Raw genomic sequence first — 7,005 nt, 5'->3', positions numbered from 1 at the left:
GGGTTTCACCATGTTGACCAGGATGGTCTCAATCTCTTGACCTCGTGATCCACCCGCCTCGGCCTCCCAAAGTGCTGGGATTACAGGCTTGAGCCACCGCGCCCAGCCCACAAGTTCAGTTACAATGTCGGGTGAGGTAAGGTGGAAGGCTAGTTAAGATGGGGTGAGAGGTATTCACATTATCATAAGAACAGTTAAGATGGCAGGGTGGGGTGAGAGGCTTGTCAGGGGAAGCTGGGTGATTAGGGACAATGGCTAATGGGTGGGGGGGTGCAGGATCAGCCGAGGCAGGCAGGACTTCAGACTTTCTGGGTCCAGGCTTGCACATGGAGACATGACAATAATGCAGCACTCAGATTGCCTTCCTGACCAGCTCTCAGAAACTCGAGCCAAATTCCTAGGGAGAGAAAAGCCCTAATAGAGAGGAAGCTGAATAAAGAACTATCATCACTAGAAGCATGTGAGGAACTGAGAAGAAATAGCTTTCCCCATGTGGGGAAAGAAATGTCTCACTTCAGAATAACTGCCAATATTGGGAGACCGGAGAGAAGGGGTTAGGCTGAGCAGCAATAGGAGCAACATCAAGCACTTTGAGGTGGAGGAAGAGGGTGGTCAAGAAGGATTCGACAGAGAAAAGAAGTAACATCAAGAGGAGAAGGTGGAGGCGTACACGCCACCAGCTAGGAGGCAAAGCTCAGATTAAAATTACACGCCTGTAATTCCAGCACTTTGGGAGGCTGAAGCGGATGGTTTACCTGAGGTCAGGTGTTTGAGACCAGCATGGCCAAAATAGTGAAACCCTATCTATACTAAAAATACAACAATTAGCCAAGTACAGCAGGCGCCTGTAATCCTACAACTCAGGACACTGAGGCAGGAGAATTGCTTGAACCTGGGAGGCGGAGGTTGCCGTGAGCCAAGATTTGCACTCCAGTCTGGGTGACAAGAGCAAAACTCCATCTCAAAAATAAAAACAAAAATAAAATAGCACAGTAGAGTGACTATCATTAATAATAATTTATTGTAGATTTCAAAATAACTTTGTGCTGTTCCCAGCACAAAGAAATGATGAATATTTAAGGTGATGCATAGATGGGTACTCTAGTTATCCTGATTTGATCATTACACAGTGTATGTATGTATCAAAATATCACATGTACTCCATAACTATGTACAATCATTATATATCAATTTTTTTTTTTGGAGACAGAGTCTCACTGTGTTGCCCAGGCTGGAGTGCAGTGGCATGATCTCGGCTTACTGCTACCTCTACCTCCCAGGTTCAAGTGATTCTTGTGCCTCAGCCTCCTGAGTAGTTGGGATTACAGACACACACCACCACACCTGGCTAATTTTTTGTATTTTTAGTAGAGATGGGGTTCTATCATGCTGCCCAGGCTGGTCTCAAACTCCCGACCTCAGGTGATCCACCTGCCTTGGCCTCCCAAAGTGCTGGGATTACAGGCGTGCACCACTGTGATATTGTGCCAGAATTGCTAGCCTTTGCTTACCGGTAATAACTAAAATAAGCAGCCCAGGATAACTAAGATCTGTGTGTAAACAAATGCGTATCTTGACTTCTGTAAACCACTGAAGTAACAAACAGAATGACAAAAGTCCCCTGGCCCTTGGAATGTCCGGAGACCCCCCCACCCTCCTCTCCACCCAGGAGGTGAATGACAGAATCCCCTGGCCCTTGGAATGTCTGAAACCTTTTCATCCCCATCCCCGCTCCTCACCCCCACTCCCAAGGTGGTTTTTCGGGTATAAAAAGTCTTGGCACCCTCCTTTCGACGCCACAGGTTGGAGAGACGTGAGTCCTCTGTGGTCGCCGACATAATAAATGACCCTGCAGTCTGGCATACTTTTGTCTTGGTGCTAACTTTCTACCCTCGATCCAGTACAACACCACCATGACTGTCTAATTTTTTGTATTTTTAGTAGAGATGGGATTTCACCATGTTGCCCAGGCTGGTCTCCCACTCCGAGGCCCAGGCATCCACTGGCCTCGGCCTCCCAGAGGGTGTATCAACTTTTTTAAACATGAAAAAGAAGGAAAAAAACATACTTCCTACTTTCTGGATAGCAGACTTATAAAGGGCATCCTCTAATTTTCTAACCATGTGACTGCCCACCACAAGCCACATCATACTGACTAGGACAAGTTTCACTGACCCTAGACAACTTCTTTCACAAATGCAATGTTTCTGGAAAGCTGGTTTTATTAAACATACATGTGAGGCTGGGTACAGTGGCTCACGCCTGTAATCCCAACACTTTGGGAGGTGGAGGCGGGTGGATCACGAGGTCAAGAGATCGAGACCATAGTGAAACCCCATCTCTACTAAAAAGTACAAAAATTAGCTGGGCATGGTGGCATGCACCTGTGGTCCCAGCTACTCGGGAGGCTGAGGTAGGAGAATTGCTTGAAATCGGGAGGCGGAGGTTGCAGTGAGCTGAGATTGCGCCACTGCACTCCAGCTTGGTGCCTGGCAACAGAGCAAGACTCTGTCTCAAAAAAAAAAAAAAAAAATACATGTGAGACTATTAGTTAAGTTTCTCCAGAGAGACAGAACCAAAAGGAATATAGATAGATATATAGGTGAGAAAGGGTTTATTACAAGAATTGGCTCACACAATTATGGTGGCTTAGACATCTCACAGTAGTCCATCTGCAAGCTGGAGAACCAGAGAAACCAGTAGCGTGGCTCAGTCCAAATCAGAAGGCCTGAAAACTGAGAAACTGAAGGAATAACTCTCAGTCCAAGGCCAAAGGCCCAAAAGCCCTGGGAAGCCACTGGTGCAAGTCCCGGCGTCCAAAACCTGAGGAACATAGGGTTCTGATGTCCAAGGGCAGGGGAAGGGTATTGCCACACCGCAAGAGAGAAAGAGAAAGAATGAGAGAATTTGCCTTTCACTTTTTAGTTCCATCTGGGCCCCTAGCCCATATTAAGGGTGAATCCTCCCCACTCAGTTCACCAACTCACATGCCAATCTCTTACCAAAAAAATCCCCATAGACATACCCAGAAACAATGCTTCAACAGCCATCTAAGCATCCCTCAATCCAGTCAAGGTGACATCTAAAATTAACCATCACAGAGATGTAGTATTAGATATTTCTTACTATTTGTCAAGATAAAGAAAACTATAAATAAGAAAACTTATTTGACTTGATAATTACATTTCATTTATATGTAAATGCATGTGTTTTGTCATACAAGCAACTGACATCTGTTAGAGGACAGGTTCTGGACTACCTTATCGGCTTGCAGAAATTTGAAAAAAAGATTTTGGAATGACGCCTGACGTATTATCCCAACAAAAAACAAAAAAAAAATTTTCAGAAAAACAGGAAACTGAAGTCAAATGGTTAAATCAATAATACAAAATTTATGCATGAACTATCACACAACTATTTAAATGATATTTAAAAAGAATCTGTAATAACATGAGAAAACAAATATGATAATGAATGGAAAAAGGTACAATAAAGAGTAGAGATAAGAGATACAGCTTCATTTTTAAAAGCTAAAATTAAAAGATACCCCCCTTCTGTGCGATCACGCTGAGCCAGCGACTGGGCCTGGAATCGGCCACAGTCCCTCAGTTTCACCCACCACCTCCTGACCACAGACCCCCGCAAAGTGAATGAGTGAGCTTTGGGCCTTTGTGAAAATGTGTAAGCAAGATCAGAGCGTTTCTGCACGCAGAGGAAATGTGCTTCCTGAGGGAGTGGGTGGAGAGCATGACGGGTAAAGTACCACCTGCTACTGAGAAAGCTAAATCAGAAGAAAATACCAAGGAAGAAAAACCTGATAATAAGAAGGTGGAGGAAGGCTTAAAGGCAGGTGAACCATCAAGTGAGGAAAGTGATCTAGAAATTGATCATGAAGGCGTGATTGAACCAGACACTGATGCCCCTTAAGAAATGGGAGATGAGAATGCAGAGATAACAGAGGAGATGATGGATCAGGCAAATGATAAGAACAGGGCTGCTACTGAAGCCCTAAGTGATGGTGAACTGCAGAAAGCCACGGACTGACTTATTCACAGATGCCATCAAGCTGAATTCTCGCTTGACCATTTTGTATGCCAAGAGGGCCAGTGTCTTTCTTCATCAAATTACAGAAGCCAAATGCTGAGCCAAATGCTGCCATTCGAGACTGTGACAGAGCCATTGAAACAAATCCTGATTCCGATCAGCCTTACAAGTGGCTAGGGAAAGCACACAGACTTCTAGGCCACTGGGAGGAAGCAGCCCATGACCTTGCCCTTGCCTGTAAATTGGATTATGATGAAGATGCTAGGGCAATACTGAAAGAAGTTCAACCTAGGGCATAGAAAATTGCAGGACATCAGAGAAAATACGAGCAAAAACGTGAAGAGCAAGAGATCAAAGAAAGAATAGAGTTAAGAAGTCTCGAGAAGAGCATGAGTGAGCCCAGAAGGAGGAAGAAGCCAGACAACAGTCAGGAGCTCAGTATGGCTCTTTTCCAGGTGCTTTCCTGGAGGGATGCCTGGCAATTTTCCCAGGGGGAATACCTGGAATGGGAGAGGGCATGTCTGGAATGGCTGGAATGTCTGGACTCAATGAAATTCTTAATGATCCAGAGTTTCTGGAAGCCATGCAGGATCCAGAAGTTATGGTGGCCTTTCAGGATATGGCTCAGAACCCAGCAAATATGTCAAAATACCAGAGCAACCCAAAGGTTATGAATCTTATCAGTAAATCGTCAGCAAATTTGGAGGTCAAGTGTAATGGCCTTCTGATAAATAAAGCCCTTGCTGAAGGAAAAGCAACCTAGATCACCTTATGGATGTCACAGTAATACAAACCAGTGTACCTCTGACCTTCTCATCAAGAGAGCTGGGGTGCTTTGAAGATAATCCCTACTCCTCTCCCCCAAATGCAGCTGAAGCATTTTATAGTGGTTTGCCATTAGGGTATTCATCCAGATAATGTTTTCCTACTAGGAATTACAAACTTTAAACACTTTTTAAACCTTAAAAATATTTAAAACAAAAAAAAATTAAAAGATAGATGAAACAATTGATTGGGGTTTTGTTTTGTTTTTTTTTTTTTGCTTTTTGCTTTAATTTCCATTTATTTACTAACCATTCATTACTTTTACAACTAAAAAATAAGTTTAGGAGAAAGAATATGGCTTAGTTTTGACTTAAATGGTATGTAAAGAAGTCAAAATGTTCATGGGGCTTAGAGTTGAAAAACTTTGCTTTATGGATCTAGAATAAACTGTTTTGACTGGAATAATTCTGTGCCTTGGCTTGTAAATCACCTCTTTTCTCCCATGTGGTCTGAAACAGATATAAGAAAATTGGAAAACTGTGTGCCTGGCAATTGCTTTGCTGAAAGGAAGCCCTCAGCAAAAGTTTATTGATGGAATGCTAAACCCATTACTACTGGCTCTTTCCCCAAAATAAAACAAAATAAACAAAATTAGAGGTTTAAATCCAGCCCTACCAAGGAGAGTCTCTAAATATCATCCATGTTCTTACCAGCATTATTTGCTCATGAATGTCATAGGACTAAGCATTGACAGTGGCATTAATTATATTAAAACTGTGATTAATCTATTTTTGATCAACAGGTACAAAATGCTTCTGGAAGGTAATCGATGTCAGAATTAATAAGATTGTCTTTGAAAGACAAACCAAGTGATTTAGAGTGGGGGCTTTGTGTCACAAGGCATCAGTTGACCTAGAGACTGAGTTCAATCAATCAATCAATCAGGCCTACAGAATGAAGCTCCAATTAAAACCTGTGGACACCAAAGCTCAGCTGATTTTCCTGGTTGGTAATACTCCACACATATTGTCACACATCAATGCCAGGAGGTCAATGGTAGAGGATTATAAAAGCTTCATATCTGGAACCTTCCCAGACTGTGTCCTTTTTTGTCTCTTCCTTTGGCTAATTTTCATTTGCATTATTTCCCTGAGATAAACTGTAACCATAAGTGTAATAGCTTTCAATGACTTCTATGAATCCTTCTAGCAAATTATCAGATCTGACGGTGGTTTTGGAACCTCCTGAACTTTCAGTGAGTGTTGGAAGTGGGAGCACTCTTGGGGACTGTGCCCTTAAACTTTGTAGTTTGACTAACTCCAGGAATGTAGATAATTTGGATTTGGCCAAATTTGGCCCTCAGGCCATAGTTTGCCAACCCTGTTCTAGCTCATCAAAATAGCTATACAGTATCAAAGTACATAAAATTTGTTATGACTCATGTAAAATTCATAACTGTGTAGAAACAAGCTGTAATATTCTACCAATCTGTAATTGTCAAAATGTGTGGATGTTTTATATATACATATACAGAATAACTGAACTGCAACATTTTTGTGACAAAGCTGATGCTGAACAACATATATAATATTGTATTTTAATATTCTATGCATTATATATTATATTTTATATAGTATACGTGGTTTATACGTTATACATAATATATATAGGGTATGCGCCCTCCCCTCTTTGCTGTCCATCTCTAATTAGATTTCTAAAACGTGCCTTTGAATAACTACAGTACTTTGAAAATCAACTTGTTTCCCACAGTGCTATTATAGTAAGCAAATAATCCCCTCAGCATGTGTTTAGGAGTATTAAGCAACACAATGGGAATCCTGACATGCCAAAAAAAATCACAGAAAGCACTGGGTTATTAACAATCTTGAGTGTTCTAGAATTTTCCTGGGAAACAGGAGGAATTTGTACCTTTGGCCCATAAAGGGACTCCAAACAACATCTGCTTTTGACATTTAAATATTAGTCCACATGTCTTGATGGCCAGCAAATCCCTCCAATCTTCTCAAAGACCTTATAGGAAAAAATCATATGGGAAGCAGTCTGCATTCATTTTAAATGTAGTTTTTTTTTGGTGTAGCAAAAGTCAAATGTTCTGTTCTTGTCATATTCTTTCTCGATATTAGACATTTTTGAATCATAATTTTATTATAGTTATCAACCATGGGTAATTTATTC

General features: G+C 41.6%; 1 pseudogene; it reads left to right on the top strand.

Moving 5' to 3' along the window:
- The first annotated feature begins 3,650 nt into the window (after positions 1-3,650).
- Positions 3,651-5,021, top strand: LOC108303767 (annotated as a pseudogene).
- Positions 5,022-7,005: the final 1,984 nt, after the last annotated feature.

Source organism: Cebus imitator, unplaced genomic scaffold (genome assembly GCF_001604975.1).
Source record: "Cebus imitator isolate Cc_AM_T3 unplaced genomic scaffold, Cebus_imitator-1.0 Scaffold50, whole genome shotgun sequence".
NCBI classification, from domain to species: Eukaryota; Metazoa; Chordata; class Mammalia; order Primates; family Cebidae; genus Cebus; species Cebus imitator.
The sequence above is the reverse complement of the archived record's forward strand: the minus strand, read 5'-3'. Positions and strand labels throughout refer to the sequence as shown.